An 18,419-nucleotide genomic window follows, 5' to 3' on the forward strand; every position below is an offset into this window, starting at 1 on the left:
ACAAATGCTAGTTATTATTAATATTTTTAAATGACCTTTCATGACAGAATTATACAGCGCTAACCCTACTTACGTCTCCAAGTTAATAAAAGAATTTTAGTAGTTCACAAACTCCTCAAGTCTGATGCCACCCCACCATCTAAATCAGCAGTTTATAGCTTTCCTTCATGACATTTATAGTATTTTGTATTGATATAATTACATGGACAGTTGTTTAATGTCACTTTCCCCACTGTGCTCTAAGCTCTCGCTCTGTATTTTTAATCACTTTGTCGCTCGTGTCTCAATAGCACTGGGTCTGGTGTCTGTCCGTCCCTATTCAATACTTTTAGGATGGCTTTATTCAGTGGGTCTCAGTAGGAGTGGTACTGCCCCCTAATGGAGTGTTTTGGAAATTGATGGGAACTAACTGGTTGTCCCAAAGAATGAAGTGTGCTACTGGTGTTTGGTGGGCAGGGGTTAAAGGGTGCTAGACATTCTGTAGTGTACACAACAGCTAACTAAGTGAATGCTTATTTGATGCATTTTGCAAAATCTTTGAATGTCCCTGTTGGAGATTCAGTTAATGAAAAACCTGTTTGTAATTACCTGAACCAAAAACCTAACTCAGCTGGGTGCAGTGACTCACACCAGTAATCTCAGGACTTTGGGAGGCCAAGGTGGGTGCATCACTTGAGGCCAGGAGTTGGAGACCTGCTTGGCTAACATGGTGAAACCCCATTTCTTTTAAAAATACAAAAATTAGCCTGGCGTGGTGGCGTGCGCCTGTAATCACATCTACTTGGGAGGATGAGGCATGGGAATCACTTAAGCCTGGGAGGCAGAGATTGCAGTGAGCCAAGATAGCGCTATTGCACTCCAGCCTGGGCAACAGAATGAGACTGTCTCAAAAAAACCCCAAAAAAAACAAAAACAAAAAACCACACACAGAAACAGAAAAAACAAAACAAAATCCCACTCCATTTAACATTTAAAGACAATTATATGTATGTATGTCCAGTTTTAATATACATACAGTCATACATCACTAGTCATGGGGGCACATTCTGAGAAATGTGTCATGAGGCAGCTTTGTTGTTGTACAGACGTCATAGAGTATATTTATACACACCTCGATGGTATAGCCTGTTGCACACCTAAGCTATATGGTATAGCCGATTGTTCCAGGGCTGCCTGTATAGTATGTTACTGTAGGTAGTTGTAACACAATGGTAAATACTTGTGTATCTAAACATAGGAAAGGTATAGTAAAAATATGATTCTATACTCTTATGGGACCAGAATTATACATGAAGTATTTGTTGCCTGAAATGTCGTTATGCAACGCATGACTGTATTCTGAAATTTTCAGAAATGCAGCTGCTGAGTACTTCAAAAGTTGTACTTTGACTTATTAGCAACATTACAAAGTAACGTCTGCCATTCTGTGAAATCCCATCCGTAGTAGCAGTGATGTTTGTGGTATTTGAATTATTATATATACACCCGCACTAATACATGTTTATAGGAAATATGATGGTTATGTATATATATGTGTGTGTGTGCATACAAATTTAGCCCTTATGCTAATTTATACAATAAAAATTGTTGAGAATATTCAGGTGAACGTTTCTTTTTTAAAATCCAAATTTACCCATTAAAAGTGGTTGCAAGCATCTTACTACATCATTACATCATTTGGTGGTGTTATCTCTGAGTATTTACATCTTGGGGTGTGTGTGTCTGTGTATCTAAATCACACATATGAAAGACAATAAAAGTTAATCTCTTTTATTTTCTTTTTATATTACATTTTGGACTTTATATTGTTTTTCTTTCTCTGTGTACATACTATCCCGGTAGATTACAAACATTTGCTATCAAAAGGTGGTGCTACTCTGATAGGATTAAGAACACCCCTTTCTCATGGAAACAGCATGGAATCAAAGATTTCTGCCTTCTGGTCTTGGTTTATTTCTCTAAACTGCTCACATAACTTTTCTGAATTTGTTGGTTGATCTGCATTATCACTGATAAGGTAAGTCATGATGTGATAAGTCACAGCAGATGTTTCATGAATGACTGGACATGTGGCAAATGCCTTGCTTACATGGTGACTCTTACCCGTGGCTCCTCAGAAAGGCAAACTGTCCACCTGACACCCACTGTTCTGCTTCACTTGCATTTTCATTTAGGGAGAGCAGACCACCTTGGAGGAAGGGATTTGGCTAATGATAAGGTATGAAGTAGAGTGGGGAATTGTGGTAGTGGAGGGTAGTATTAATAAGTGAATAAAAGCAGAGTATGTTTTACCTTTCTGGGAAACAGTTAAGATCCTTAGACTAGGGGCCAGTCTTGTAAGGATTTTTTTTTAACAGTTCCATGTTTATCTGTTTCTGAGTGATTAACAATCAAACCCATGAAGACTTATAGACTGGGGACACTTTTGTGTCTTGTTCAGCAATTGGCTTGGAGTGGACCACAAAGCTCAAAGGCAAAAGAGTAGTGCACAGTGTACACAGTTGGTGCTAAGAAGGGCTCTCAGGGACTGGGTTACCAGGTTTCACAGCAGAAAGTCCCTTCAAGCACATGATTTTAGTCTGCCTAGATCTGGCTAGAATGTTGCTCATTAATTGTAACTAGAAAGATACAGGAAACTCAAGGGTAAATGGCACTGGAAAAAGGTCACTGAAGGTGAATCCATTTAAGATAAAGATCAAGGGGCTAGTGCATGGCTGCCATGTTGCAACAGGACAGTAATGATGACACGGAAGATGTTTCACCCTTCAATGCAGAAGAGAAGACAACTGAATAGACCAAAAATGCTTCTCAGAATAGGGGATTAAAAACAATAGACCAAAAAAAAAAAAAAAAAAAAAATCAGACACCCAATAGCGTAATTTTTCTGTTTGCTCTTTTGAGTCCATGCAGTTATAATCCATCTTCTCTGTGAATTGCTCAGCAGCAGTTTTACTGCCTAGATGGTGACAGTTCTCTTGTTGCCATGTGATTTGGGGGAGTGAAGACTGTCACAGGTAGGCTAATGGTGGGCCTGCATTGGTGGAATCATACTGATGAAGATGAAAAGAACCACTGAGTGTCCAGGAAGAGCCATTGGGAGTCCAGGAAGGCATCCCCTCAAGATAACAAAACTGTCTCAGAGGCTGAATCAAGAATCTTTTGGTATTTATTGCCTGTTCAGTGCTGTGGGTGGTAATTGCCTTTAGTGCCCTTTTCTTTTTTGGAGTAAAGTGATTGGCAGTGGTTATCATGGGTGTGGTACTGCAAGATGCCAACCTATATGGTTACATCAGGTGTAAAGTGGGCAGTAGAAGGAATTTAACTAGCATGGCTATCTTGTACCCTGGAAAGCAGTTTTTAAGACAAAACAGTAAAGATAATCTGACTTCCAGACTAGAGAGAATGCTCTTATATCTTTTATTATATTGCGGAATGAAGACATTTTTGACTCTGAACCTTTTAGTGCCCAGTCCATGTTGTAATGAGGAGTATTGGCTCTATTTTTCCACTTAAAAGCTTTACTTGTTTTAAAAAAGGAAAGTTAGTTTTTATATTTTTTATTTTCTTTCCAGCAGTTGGGGCTAGAAAGTATGTTGTCACTAGAAACGCTGTGAAAATTTATCTTACAGGCTGGGCACTGTGACTCACACCTGTAATCCCAGCACTTTGGGAAGCCGAGGTCGGCAGATCACCTGAGGTCAGGAGTTCGAGACCAGCCTGGCCAACATGACAAAACCCCATCTCTACTAAAAATACAAAAATTAGCTGGGTGTGGTGGCGCATGCCTGTGTAGTCTTAGCTACCCGGGAGACTGAGTCAGGAGAATTGCTTGAATCTGGGAGGCGGAGGTTGTATTGAGCCGAGATTGTGCTGTTGTACTCCAGCCTGGGCTACAAAGCAAGACTCTGTCTCAAAAAAAAAAAAAAAAAAAAAAAAAAAAATTGTTTTACAGTGTACATAGGTATGCACATAGTCATGTAATATCAATATGTTCCAAATTAATGAAAATGTGTTCATTTACGTAAGTATGGAGACTTTTGCATTTGGATTCATAGAACATAAGAAGATGTAAGTCTGTATCAAAACTCTATATGTTTATATATTATTTATGTAGACTATTTTCAGAAGTAAATTTTGCTTCCATGGTAAAAGTGAACATTTTGGCTTATGCATAAGTTAGAAATAATTGTTAATTTTTAATATGTACCTCACGATAAAATTCCTTAGATATATGCAAACAATTAAAACCAAACTTGGGTCAGTGGTGTTTACTAGTTTCCAAAATTTTGTTTATTTTTATTTGTAACAATTTATTTACTTAAGGCCCAATTAATACAAATGGAATCAGCATAGTTTATGTTTAAGGAATACACAGAGATTGCTACTGTTTCATTTATTTTACATAAAGGATAGGCAAATTTTACTTTGGAACTTCCTACAGGCTGTTCAGTGGTCCTTGAGCTAACAAAATCTATCTGTTATCACTAAAAGAGCATTATTCTTATGTCATAATGACAGTAATCATTTAAATACTTGGCATAATGAATGCGTAAAAGACATTTTATTTTATAAATCTCTTTTTTTCTTGCTATAACGGGTATATTGTAAATCATGCATTTGTATTAATGGTATTTCTTAAAGCATAGATGTAACTGTAAACTAAAGCAATCTACAAACTATTGTAGGCATCCGTAGGTTCTGTTGTAGGTACTGTAAACTTTGTTGGAGACTTTAGTCAGCAGATTATATTGTGAATATATTTATACTTTGTTAAAATATTTTAAAAGATGTTTAATTGAATAAGTATCTTTTTTGGACTAGTAGCTATGAAGGTATAAAACTTTGTATTTGTATAAAACTGCTGTTTATAGAGCAAAAGAAAGCGAAGGTCAAAAATTTATGGTTAATATGCATAGAAAGTTTGATTAGGATTGAGTCTTTTAGAAAACAAATGGATAATCATCAAAAGAAAGTTTGTCCCAGTGTTTATTTGCAAGTATGTGCTAATTATTAGGAAAAAACAAATGAATTTAGTAAGTTTTTTTGGGGAATAAGTTTTCTGACAGTTTATATGGTAAAACAACACACTATCCTTTGCATAAGCATAATCATAAAGAGGGTCCATTTTAATTTTTCCAATTTTTTTTACATTTGATATACATTTTATTCTCTTTTAAAGCATCTATAAAATTGTAGTTTTCTTCTTCTTTGGTTATTAATTATGAAGAGGATCCTGAAAGCCTCATTTTTTGTGGTCCTGTTATTTAAGCAGGTTTCCAGAATTACTTTCATCAGTCTCATGGAATACTGTCTATTTTGCAAGATTTGTAGTTGATTTGTTTGCATTTTAATGCCATTGGTGGTAAGGGCAGGCAGGGAGGACTGTTTAAGTGCTAAGCTGATTTTATGAGTGATTGGTTTCCTAGAGAGTATTTTTGAATTATGACAACTAAGTTTGGAGATAAATATTTAAATAATGAGTCCCCTTATAAATTCTTTGTGTATTTGTTGGTGCCAGGTTGGCAATCAGAATCTTTTCAAGGGCTAAATTGTGTTTATTCTCCACAGTTTCTATCACAGGGTCTTATTCAAGATTAGTTTTTATTAAATGCTTGTTGGATGGAATTGATGACTATTATGAATTTATATTCTTCCATGATTTCATATTTGCAAAGTTTCTCAGAGTCGCTCAAGATTGCTGTTGTAAAATTTAGTGTAACATCATTTTTTAATGTTATACTTTATAAGGTAACATTTTAATCTAAAATTTAGATCATTGTCGTTAATTATTTGTTCCAAAGAGAACACTTTGTTCTTTGAAATCGATACTAATTAAAAAAAAAAAAAACACACTGGCTAGCATCTGTGCAGAGATCTTTCTCTTTAATGTTATGAGCAATTATAAATCAAGACCTAAGAGAGGCCTTGTAAATTATGAATATTCTGAAAACAATGAAGCATCTTCTTCTGCTTCTAACAAAGATAACACTGGAGTTAATGGAAGTGCCATATGCCTAGGGGAAGATGTCATCAAGACAAACATTTAGTTTGTCAAAGTGACATTTAGATGACTGTAAGCAATGTTAATCCAGTCATGAGCTCTTGTCAAGCTTAAGTCTGATTTTAAAAGTAACTATTTTAGGCTTATTTATATATCACTGTCTAGTGTAGCAAGTGATTGGAAGCCATCAAACTTTTAGGGTAAAAAGTAGAAAGAACATAAAATTAATCAGCATTTGGGTGTATTTTTATCAAGTGCTTAATACAGCCCTACTTGGTTATTTGAGTTTGCCTTGACTGCTTTGACCCACCCTGTTTCATTATATTTATTAGAGAATGTAAGCTCCTTTCTCTACATAGGGTACCACTTCTATCCTGTATAGAAAGAAGTGTTAGCAAATGAGACGTTCTGTAATATAACAAGAATTATGCATAATGAAAGGAGCACAACCATCTCCAAGATCCTCTATAGCAGGAGTCCCAACCCCTGGGCCACCGACTGGTACCATGGCCTGTTAGAAACTGGGCCGCACAGCCGAAGGTGAGCAGTGGGCGAACAAGCATTACTGCCTGAGCTCCACCTCCTGTCAGACCAGTGGGGGCATTAGATTTTCATAGGATCACAAATACTACTGTGAACTGAGCACACAGGGGATCTGGGTTACATGCCATTTATGAGAATCTAATGCCTGGTGATCTGTCACTGTCACACATCCCCAGATGGGACTGTCTAGTTGCAGGAAACAAGCTCAGGGCTCCCACTGATTCTACATTACGGTGAGTTGTATAATTATTTTATTACATATTACGATGTAATAATAATAGAAAAAAAGTACACAATAAATGTATTGCAGTTGAATCATCCCAAAACCAATTCCGCCCTTCCAGCCCCCCGTTTGTGGAAAAATTGTCTTCCATGAAACTGGTCCTTGGTGTCAAAAAGGTTGGGGACTGCTGCTCCACAGCAACTGTCTTCCGCTTGGGGAACCTGTACACTTAAGGAAACTTTCCAAGAGGTATGTACACCTCAAAAGTTAGAAGAGAGTTGATATCCAGATCCTTACCTTGTGATGTATTCTTTCTGAAAATTGATATCCCTTGAAAACACACCCATGATTTGGGTATCTCCTACCTTTTCTTCTGCCATATCCTTTACTTTTATTATTTATTTATTTATTTATTTATTTATTTATTTATTTATGGCAGTCAAAAGCAGTGGGAGTGGAGAAGGAACAAAGAAATCTGTAATTGGTTGTAATCTATTAGTTGTAAACACCACTGCACTCAGACCAGCCTGCCATATCCTTTTCTGTTTTAGAAAAAAACACTCTCCTCCATCTGTAATCTTACCACGGTATATTGACCCAAGCAAAGTTTTCAAAGTCCTGATCATCAAAGGACTAGTTTATAGTTTTGATGTCAGGCAAATCTTCAGACTCTTAACTATCTCTCACCCTGTTAAGCAATTCATTACCAATGAGATTTTTTCCTTGTATTTAATAACTATCACAATAAACATGCTTTTTGTTTAATATTAATAATTATAATTAATCTAGAAGAAAAATACTAAAGCCCAGAGTTTTGTGGTCACAGGAAATCAAAGCCATTTAAAAATTTTAAAGTATGTATGAAATTTTATGTTGCAGAGAAGTATGATAGAGTATTTGTAAGTCAGTAAAAGACTTTAAGCATTAATGTATTTATTTCATTAGGTTGAAATTCGGATGGAGAGGAGGAATGAAATATGATTTCAAGGAGGAAAGCACACAATGTAAATTTTTAAAGTCTTGTTAATGTATGTTTTATATGGATTATGGTGGGAATAAAATATGATCTTTAGGTTTCTCTGGATACATTTAAAAGAATAATATTAAGAAAGTGAAAAGACAAGCCTCTGTGGTTTGATCTCTTTGAGATCATCAGAGTGTTCTAAAATTGATTTTGTGGATGTTTGGCAAGAACACTCTGATGATCTCAAAGAGATCAAACCACAGAGGCTTGTCTTTTCACTTTCTTAATATTATTCTTTTAAATGTATCCAGAGAAATAAAAATTTTACAAATCACATACCTGATAAGGGACTAGTATCCAGAATATATAAAGAACTCTTACAACTCAATAATAAAAGACAACCCAATTAAAATTCTTGGCAAAGGATCTGAACAGATGTTTCTTCAAAGAGGATATACAAATGGCCAATAAACATATGAAAAGGTGCTGAACTTTATTAGCCATCAGGGAAATTCAAATCAAAACCATGATGAGCTACCACTTCACAGGGAAATTAAAATCAAAACCATGGTGAGCTACCTAGGATGGCCTGAATAAAACAACAACAACAACAGGTAATTGCAAATGTTGGTGAGGATGTGAATAATTGGAACTCTCATACCCTGGGACTGCAAAATGATTCACCTGCTTTGGAAAACAGTCTGTAGTTCCTCAAGTAGTTAAACATAGAATTATGACATGATCCAGTAATTCCACTCCTAGGTATATACCAGAGAGAAATGAAAATGTGTGTCAATGCAGAAACTTTTGCACGAAAGGACAGAGCAGCATTGTTCGTAATAGCCAAAATGTGGGAACAATCCCAGTGTCTATCATCTGATGAATGGATAAAGTGCAGCATATCTGTACAATGAAATGTTATTCATTAATAAAAAGAAATGAAGTACTGATAGATGCTGCAACGTGAGTGAACTTTGATAACATTGTGCTAAATGAAAGAAGCTAGTCACAAAGGAGCACATATTGTATGATTCTGTTTATATGAAATGTCCAAAATAGGTAAATCTATAGAGACAGAAAGTAGATTAATGGCTGCTTAGGGCCGAGGTGGAAGTGGTGGTGGGGAGTAGATAATGGGACAGGGTGGGGGATTGACAGCTATGGCTCTCTTTGAGATCATTAAAGTATTCCAAAATGGATTTTGTTGATGCTTGGTACATCTCTGTAAATATACTGAAAACCATTTGTATTAGTTCATTTTCACACTGCTGATGAAGATATACCCTAGACTGGGCAATTTACAAAAGAAAAAGGTTTAATGGACTTACAGTTCCACATGGCTGGGGGGGCCTCACAATCATGGTAGAAGGTGAAAGGCACATCTCACATGGTGGCAGACAAGAGAGAGAGCTTGTGCAGGAAAACTCCCATTTTTAAAACCATCAGATCTCGTGAGACTTACTATCACAAGAACAGCAAGGGAAAGACTTACCTCCCTGATTCAGTCATGTCCCACTGACTCCCTCCCACAACACATGGGAATTATGGGAGCTACAAGATAAGATTTGAGTGGAGACACAGAGCCAAACCATATTACCATTGAATTGTACACTTTAAATGAGTGAATTGTATAGTATGTAAATTATACCTCAAGCTGTTTAAAGAAATAATGTAATAGTTTCATTTTTAAAAGTCTGTGTTTACAATATGCCAGAAATGACATACTTTGCATTCTCAAATACATGTGTGATGAACTGTTGCACATATCACCTTAAACATTTTAAAAAATGCAGTCTTAAATTACCAGTTTTAATGGTTGCATAGTATTTCAGTAAGTTGATGTGGGATACTTTGCTCATTTTCCTCCTATATAAATACTTTCTCAGATTGTGATGTTTTAAATACAAATTTCTATACCTGCTAATTTTCTTCTTTTGCTGCTTTCTTTGGATAAAATTCTGACTGACACCCAGAAAAAATGAATAGATTGCTGTTTTTTTTAAATTAAATTTTTGTTTATTGATTTTTTATAGAGACAGGGTTTCACCATGTTGGCCAGGCTGATCTCAAACTCCTGGCCTCAAGTGATCTGCCTGCCTTGGCCTCTGAAAGTGCTGGGATTACAGGCATGAGCCACTGTGCCTAGCATGAATTGGGATTGCTGAGATTTCTTACACAGGTATTGCCATGTTACTGTTCTGAAGGGTTGAAACAATTTTTATCATTTACTTTTTTTTTTTTTTACTTTTTTGTTAAGTATATAATTTGTTCCATAGTAAACGTTTAAAAGTGTATTTCTTTGAGTAAGTACATTATTATAAACCTCCATTTGTTTCCTATTACAGCCTTGAGAGTGATGAAAGTTATTTATTAAATGACCTCGTGCTGAATACCCACTCTGTGTCAGAACTTGTGCTAGATACTAGAGACTGGAGATGCAAAGTGAGAAAGGCTTAGTTTTGCAGTCAGAAAAGTTCCACATCTCATGGGGAAAATAATTACAGTAGGTAACGTGAAGTCTTCAAGTATAAAAAGGTGTTTGAGGAGGTACCTGGAGGATGTGGCCAGCATAGGAGGGCAGGTGATATGTATGTACAGCTCAAAAGATGAGCAGGCCTTTGCCTGGAGGCAAGATGAGAACAAAGAGAGGGCATTCCTAGTGCAGTTACATACACAGCCTCCAAACACCATGATGTGGGCAAGCAGTTCCCACAGGTTCCCTTTGACTGAAGAGTTATCGGCTCTTTTGTGTTTCTAATTTATTCATTAGTACATTTGGTTGTTTTCTTTGTTTTTGATAATATGCTCTGTTGTTTGCATTCCATACACATATTTATTGTAATGTTAAACGTCACTTTTAAGACAAATATTTCCTTTTAGTCTGTCCTTTGACTTTTTATTTTATTTTTCATCATATTTTTACATTCTGGTCACATGGGATTATGATGATTTATTTTGATATACACCATGTGGAAATTTCTTAATTTATAGCATTATGGATTTAGCTGGTCCAGTAGTAGCAAAACCTTGTTTCTTCAGGTGGTTTTCCTGCTAAGTATGAGAAGAGTTGTAAAATACATGTGGGGCCCTTATTTCTCATGCCCAAGCTCTTTCTGTGTCGAACCCCTTTATGATAATACAGCGTGGTGTTTACTTGATGGCTGGGTTAGGAAGCCAGATGACAACTTCTCTTTATTTACCATCTTCTCGGGGTAGAATGGCTTCATTCACTTGATCTGAAGAGCCAAGCCAGCAACCCTACTCTGGGCCCCCACAGGTGCTGTGGCAGCAGTAAATTGACAAACCTGTTCACATCTCACCTGCCTCCAATTTTTATTGTTTTAGCAATATAGTAGATAGTAAGGAGTGAAAGGATATAAATCAGATGGAAAGGGAATTGGTATGGACTGAATTGTGTCTCCCTTCAAAATTCATATATTGAAGCCCCAGCCTCCAATGTGACTGTATTTGTGGATAAGGCCTTTATGGAAGCAGTTAAAATTAAATGAGATCATAAGAGTAGGGCCCTGATCTAATTGGGTTAATGTCCTTATGTTGAAGAGATAACAGAGAACTCTCTCTCCCCCTCCACCGTGTGAGTATATAGCAAGAAGGCAGACATCTGCAAGCTAGGAAAAGGGTCCTGACCAGGAACCAAACCCTGTTGGACCTTGATCTTGGACTTTCCAGTCCCCAAAACTAAGAAAATCAGTTTCGGTTGTTGAAGTCAACCAGTCCATGATATTTTATTACTGCAGCCTGAGCAGATGAAAACGGACATAATGATAATAATCAAAACAATTATTTATTACCTAACATATATCCATTTTGGATTCCCTTAAAGCCAGGTATGAGTTAAGTCATATCTTTATCTCCATTTTCTTGATGGCTAGTCTAATCATTAAGTAACTTCCCTCAGGTCTCAGTGCTGGGAAGGTGAGTCTGTGGATCCTAACAGCTCTATGTAATTCATTTATATATTTTAGAGGAAAAGAGACTCAACGGCAACCACAAGAAGAGTGTAAACTCCTGCACAAATATGTTTGGGAACGTACTTAGTGGATATGCATTTAATATTCAAGACTCTGTGAAATACTACAGTGAAGAAACCTGTTTACCTTTACTTTCGTGTTTCTCAGAATCCTTCCTAGGGACATCTCTGGTGATACCATGGGTAGCAATGTTCCATGGACATCAGTTTGGGAAGTGCGGCCCAGAGTGGTCATTAGATTCCTGCACTGGCCACGATAGGCCTATTCAATTTAAAACATACTTAAATGTTGATAAGCATGCACACTTATTACAATTTATTGAACTAAAAATGTAATGAGAGTATATGTTACTTCAAGAAATTAAGTTGAATATGGCTTTTCTTTTTGCATGAAGATTAGACAAAACCTTAAGGTAGCTGGTTATGAATTTTAGACATCTTACCGCTAAGAAAATAAAATAGATGCCTCTATAAAAGTAAGCTTTATTATTATTATTATTTTAGTGAGCACCAAATGCGGCAGGCATTTCTGTAGGGCAGAAAGGATAAGAGTTCCAGTCTCATGGAATTTACATTGTACAGAGATGTGGAGATTAAGGGTTACATGTGTTCTTCTCAACATGTTTATATTTGTATATATATTCTTACAAATTATTATAGTTGGAAGGTTTTCTGTACATTCTGGCCTTGGCCAATTGATATTTTCTTCATAAATACATCCTCAGTTTTTTTCAGGTATTAATATTTTGATTATAGAAATGGACTTTGGGCCTATGCTTGGCTTACAATGTTTCAGTCCACAAATGAATCTTATTTTTAATTGTTAAAGGAATGATTTCTGTTTAAGTAAACTTAAAATGATTTAAAACCTCTAAAGAGACTGGTTAGTTTTATCCTTTTTTTTTTTTTTTCTGTAACTCAAAAGCAGTTTTAAAAATCTACACATATGCCAGGTTTGAATTGAAAACATTTGAGCATCTGAGTGAAGGTGTTGGTGAAGTTGTTTGACATTTTTTTCTTTAATCTAATGATAACATCACTTAAATAATTTATAAGAAAAACCCCGGGTATTTTCCTCCTTTTTTTTTTTTAGAGATGGGATCTCACTCTGTCACCCGTGTTTTAAAAGTAGTAGGACCTACTACATAGTTGATAACACTTAAAATGAATGTTTTTAGACAGTTATAATTTATTTATAGTTAGATGAACCAAACAGCTTTTAACTTCTGTTGCTAAAGCAAGCCCACTTCAAGATACAAAAGATCTTCCATCTTTAGCATATTAGCCAAAAGAGAAAAAGAGAAGAGCGTTGAAAGTGTGTTGCCCTACTTCATTTTCCCTTCTGTGTCACACACAGTGAGAATAATTAACAGCCACTTAGTAGATTTCTTTTAAGCAGATCACTGATCTGGGAAGTGCTCACTGAGTCTCAGAAAGGGTTTGGTCAGTGGAGAAGAAAATCATAACTGACATTTATGGGTGGAGTCCGTGGGCAGGAGCAGCCAGCTTTTTGACAGCAGTTGTGAGCTCTGGGTAACTCCCACCAGTTAGTGAAATTAATGCCAACTTCTTTTTATTTCTTTAACCTTGCCACTGTTTGCCTGAACAGTCAAAGAAAGGCAGTAGTTCCATCATATTTCTTGATTCACAAAGCTTAAGGGCAGGCAGGAGGATGTTCATCTTATGGAAGCCTCCGGTTTTTGAGTTAGTGGTTTGCATTAAGATGGCAAGAGAAAGCTCTTGTTCCTTAATTAGTGAGAGGCATACTGACGGTGTGAAGCAGTTTTTTTTTTTTTTTTTTTTTTTTCCTGCTGGAGGTCATTTTTAATGGTTGAGCATGCATGTGAGTATTCTAAGCCCAAAACCAGACCCTGGTTCCTTTGATGGACTGCTTACAAATTAGTTGAATAGTAGCTATAACTTATGCCTTTATTTTTTTCTCTTGTTCTTTTTCCCCATTTAGCTTTCCCCCTTACTTAAAAAATTAAAATATAATATATACATATCATACAAAAGAGCATACAATAAGAAGTTTTCCTCCTGCTCCCAAGTCTCTGGTTACCCTTTTTAGAGGTAACTATGAACATCATTTTAAAAACTGCTTCCAGACATTTTCTTTGCTTATAGATCTCTTCTCCACCTTGGGCTCCACACTAGTGGAGCGTATTTTGTTTTTCTTCTTAACAGTATATGTTGAAGAGTGTTTTATATCAGCACGTATATAGATCCCACTCATTCTGTTTATAGGTTGCGTGCTGTTCATCATATGGATGTACTATATTTACCTGTTTCTAAAAGTTGGTGAACATTTAGGTTGTTTATTGAGTTTTGTTCCTACAAACAGAGATGAATGGATAGTTTTGTTAACAACTAAATATTGAGTCACATATGGTAATATACATTTAAAATTATAATACTGTATATATTGCCAAAATTGCCTGATGAACGGACTCGTACCCTCATCTGAAATGTCTGTTTTTCCACCTTTACCCTTGTTAAGCATTTTCTGAAGCTTGCAATCTGGAACATGAAAATTTGTTTTACTAGTTATTTTCAATTTGCATTACTTTAATTATTAATGAAGCTGAGCACATTTTCTTTTTATGTTTATAACCCATTTAAATTCTTTTTTTCTTGTGAACTATAGGTTGCTTTCAACACTTAGTTATACCTGATGAGAATTACTGTACAGGTTCGGGAGGATATCCAGAGACTTGTATTGTAGAACTTTCTTAGTGTATTAGGAACCTTGAGGACGATCTAGTCCCACCTTCCAATTGGTATAAAAAATATTTTCATAATCTCTGTAACTGGTTCGTTGATTATCTGCTTAAATGCTTTCGATATTAGAACAATCTTAGGGGGCCTGACTTTGCTTGGCTATGCTTGATTTACAATGTTTCAGTCTATAAATGAATCTAATTTCTAATTATTAAAAGAATGATTTCACTTTAAGAACGTTAAAATGATTTAAAATTTCTAAAGACACTGGTTAGTTTTATCTTTTTTTTTTTTTTTTTCCTGTAACTCAAAAGCAGTTTTGAGTGAAGGTGTTGGTAAAGTTGTTTGGCGAGTTAAAACTTCATGGGCAACTAATTCCTCTTTTAGCTTTAGTTGACAGAAATTTCAAGATATGTTAAAAGAGTACTTGAATAGATAGAGAAGATGGGAGCAGCTGAACTCTTTAAATCGCTACATTAAGCCGGGCGCAGTAGCTCATGCCTGTAATCCCAATTACTTGGGAGGCTGAGGCTGGATGATCACATGAGCCCAGGAGTTCGAGGCTGCAGTGAGCTATGATTGCACCACTGCACTCCAGCCAGGACAATAGAGTGAGATCCTGTATCTTAAAAACTAGATAATAAATAAATACATGACATTTATGAAGCTAGAAGATTGTTTCAGGCCCAATCAAGGGATCAGGAGCAATGCATGTGTAGTGAATCTTGTTCTTTTGACTAAGAATGAGAGAATTTATAATTAAGGAGGGTGCTTTGAGGGTATGTTAGTTATCTATTGCTGCATAATAACTCCTAAACTTCGTGCTTTAGTGCCTAAACAACAGTAAACATCTGTTCTCTCACAGAGTTTCTGTGGGTTAGCAATTTGGGAGCAACCTAGCTGGGTGGGTTAGGCTCTGGGTGTTTTGGAGGTTGCGGTCAAGATGGTGGTTGGAGCTGCATTCATTTGAAGACTTGACTGGGCCACAAGAGTCTGCTTGCACAGTGCCTCACTCACATGACTGTTGGGAGAAGGTTAAGGAATGAGGTTCCTTGCCTCATGGACCTCTCTGTAGGGCTGCCTGAGTGTCTTCACATTCTGGTGGCTGGCATTTTCTAGAGTGAGTAATCCTAGCAAAAGCAAAATAGAAACCCTCATGTCTTTTATGACCTCAGAAGTCACACATTGTCATTTCTGCAACATCATATTGCAGGTATGCATATCCACACAGGTCAGTCCTATTGGTATGGGAGGGAACTACACAGGAGAGTGAATACTAGGAGGCAAGGATCAGTGGACCCTTTCTTAGAGAATGACAACCTTCTGGCCCCTAGAGATTCAGTTCTCACCCACCTGTGAAACAAAACATACTCACTTCTCTCAGGGCCCCTAAACCTCATCACAGACTGAGGCCAACTCTGTGGAGGAGAATTTGAGGATCTTTAAACAGATTTGGGGAAGCTCGGAATCTATTAAGAATTTTTCTTTGTTGGAAGAAATGGTTGGATTTGGGCAGTGTTCTGAATTATAAAAGCATTTCTTTATGCTCTATCCTATGAAACTTCTGGCCCAAATAAATAGGAGATAGATTTATAATCCTGACAGACGAATGGTGTTCTAGTGAAATATTCCAACTTATTTTTATTCAGAAAAGCTTCATAGCATTCGCTAGTTCTCAAATATGAGGGTTAGGTTCTTGGAACACCCATAGTGCAGAGATCTCAGTTGAGGGACTTGAAACCTAATAGGGAAAATATGGATAGCAAACTGTGCTGGCTATTTAGTTGTGGTTTCAACTTCAATCTCTCCATTTTATACTTTGTTTTGTGAGGCTGGGGTTGGAACTCTATAAATTACGTTTCCCAGATTTGCTGGATTTCCAGTTTGTTCCTGGCAGTAGGAGACACTGGTGGAGAACTGAAATGCAGGAGGGAGAAAGGACTTTGCTGTGTTCAGCTCCTGTCACTATTTCTCCTAGGGCCAGCAACAGCTCTAGCCTATAGTTTCTTTCTTTCTTTCTTTTTTTTTTAATTATACTTTAAGTTCTAGGGTACATGTGCGCAACGTGCAGGTTTGTTATATAAGTATACATGTGCCATGTTGGTTTGATGCACCCATTAACTCGTCATTTACATTAGGTGTTTCTCCTAATGCTATCCCTCCCCCTGCACCCCACCCCCTGACAGGCCCCGGTGAGTGATATCCCCTGCCCTGTGTCCAGGTGTTCTCATTGTTCAGTTATCACCTATGAGTGAGAACATGCAGTGTGGTTTTTCTGTCCTTGTGATAGTTTGCTGAGAATGATGGTTTCCAGCTTCATCCATGTCCCTGCAAAGGACATGAACTCATCCTTTTTTATGGCTGCGTACTATTCCATGGCATATATGTGCCACATTTTCTTAATCCAGTCTATCATTGATGGGACATTTGGATTGGTTCCAAGTCTTTGCTATTGTGGATAGTGCCACAATAAACATGTGTGCATGTGTCTTTATAGTAGCATGATTTATAATGCTTTGGGTATATACCCAGTAATGAGATCGCTGGGTCAAATGGTATTTCTAGTTCTAGATCCTTGAGGAATCACCACACTGTCTTCCACAATGGTTGAACTAATTTACACTCCCACCAACAGTGTAAAAGTGTACCTATTTCTCCACAGCCTCTACAGCACCTGTTGTTTCCTGACGTTTTAATGATCACCATTCTAACTGGCTTGAGATAGTATCTCATTGTGATTTTGATTTGCATTTCTCTAATGACCAGTGATGATGAGCATTTTTTCATGTGTCTGTTGACTGCATGAATGTCTTCTTTTGAGAAGTGCCTGTTCATATCCTTCACCCACTTTTTAATGGGGTTGTTTGTTTTTTTCTTGTAAATTTGTTTAAGTTCTTTGTAGATTCTGAATATTAGCCCTTTGTCAGATGGGTAGACTGCAAAATTTTTCTCCCATTCTGTAGGTTGCCTTTTCACTCTGATGGTAATTTCTTTTGTTGTGCAGAAGCTCTTCAGTTTAATTAGATCCCATTTGTCTATTTTGGCTTTTGTTGCCGTTGCTTTTGGTGTTTTAGTCATGAAGTCTTTGCCTATGCCTATGTCCTGAATGGTAGTGCCTAGGTATTCTTCTAGGGCTTTTATGGTTTTCAGTTTAACATTTAAGTCTTTATTCCATCTTGAATTAATTTTTGTATAAGGTGAAAGGAAGGGATTAGTTTCAGCTTTCTACATATGGCTAGCCAGTTTTTCCAAGACCATTTATTAAATTGGGAATCCTTTCCCCACTGCTTATTTTTGTCAGGTGTGTCAAAGATCAAATGGTTGTAGATGTGTGGTGTTATTTCTGAGTGCTCTGTTCTGTTACATGGGTCTATATATCTGTTTTGGTACTAGTACCATGCTTGCTGTTTTTGTTACTGTAGCCTTGTATAGTTTGGAGTTAGGTAGCGTGATGCCTCCAGTTTTGTTCTTTTTGCTTAGGATTGTCTTGGCAATGCGGACTCTTTTTTGGTTCCATGAGAACTTTAAAGTAGTTTTCTCCAATTCTGTGAAGAAACTCATTGGTAGCTTGATGGGAATGGCATTGAATCTATAAGTTACCTTGGGCAGTATGGCCATTTTCACGATATTGATTCTTCCTATGCATGAGCATGAAATGTTCTTCCATTGGTTTGTTTCCTCTTTTATTTCGTTGAACCGTGGTTTGTAGTTCTCCTTGAAGAGGTCCTTCACATTCTTTGTAAGTTGTATTCTTAGGTATTTTATTGTCTTTGTAGCAATTGTGAATGGAAGTTTACTCATGATTTGTCTAGCCTATAGTTTCTTTAGGAACTCACTGTGCCAACTCTACCATGGCCCCTAACCAGGGTCTAAGTGGCAATTACACTGTGTGCCCCACCGTCCAACCCCAGCTCCACTTAAAGTTCTAGTACCGATCCCTCCTTTGAGCACCCAGATTCTGGTAACTCCACATCTC

General features: G+C 36.9%; 1 protein-coding gene and 1 pseudogene across 3 annotated transcripts in view; both read left to right on the forward strand.

The window, feature by feature from the left end:
* CDK14 (cyclin dependent kinase 14) overlaps nucleotides 1-18,419 on the forward strand; it is a 581,124-nt gene that overhangs the window by 32,504 nt on the left and 530,201 nt on the right. The window lies entirely within an intron of this gene.
* Nucleotides 896-3,725, forward strand: LOC101025945 (annotated as a pseudogene).

The sequence above is a fragment of the Papio anubis genome, chromosome 4 (assembly GCF_008728515.1).
Source record: "Papio anubis isolate 15944 chromosome 4, Panubis1.0, whole genome shotgun sequence".
Taxonomy (NCBI): Eukaryota; Metazoa; Chordata; class Mammalia; order Primates; family Cercopithecidae; genus Papio; species Papio anubis.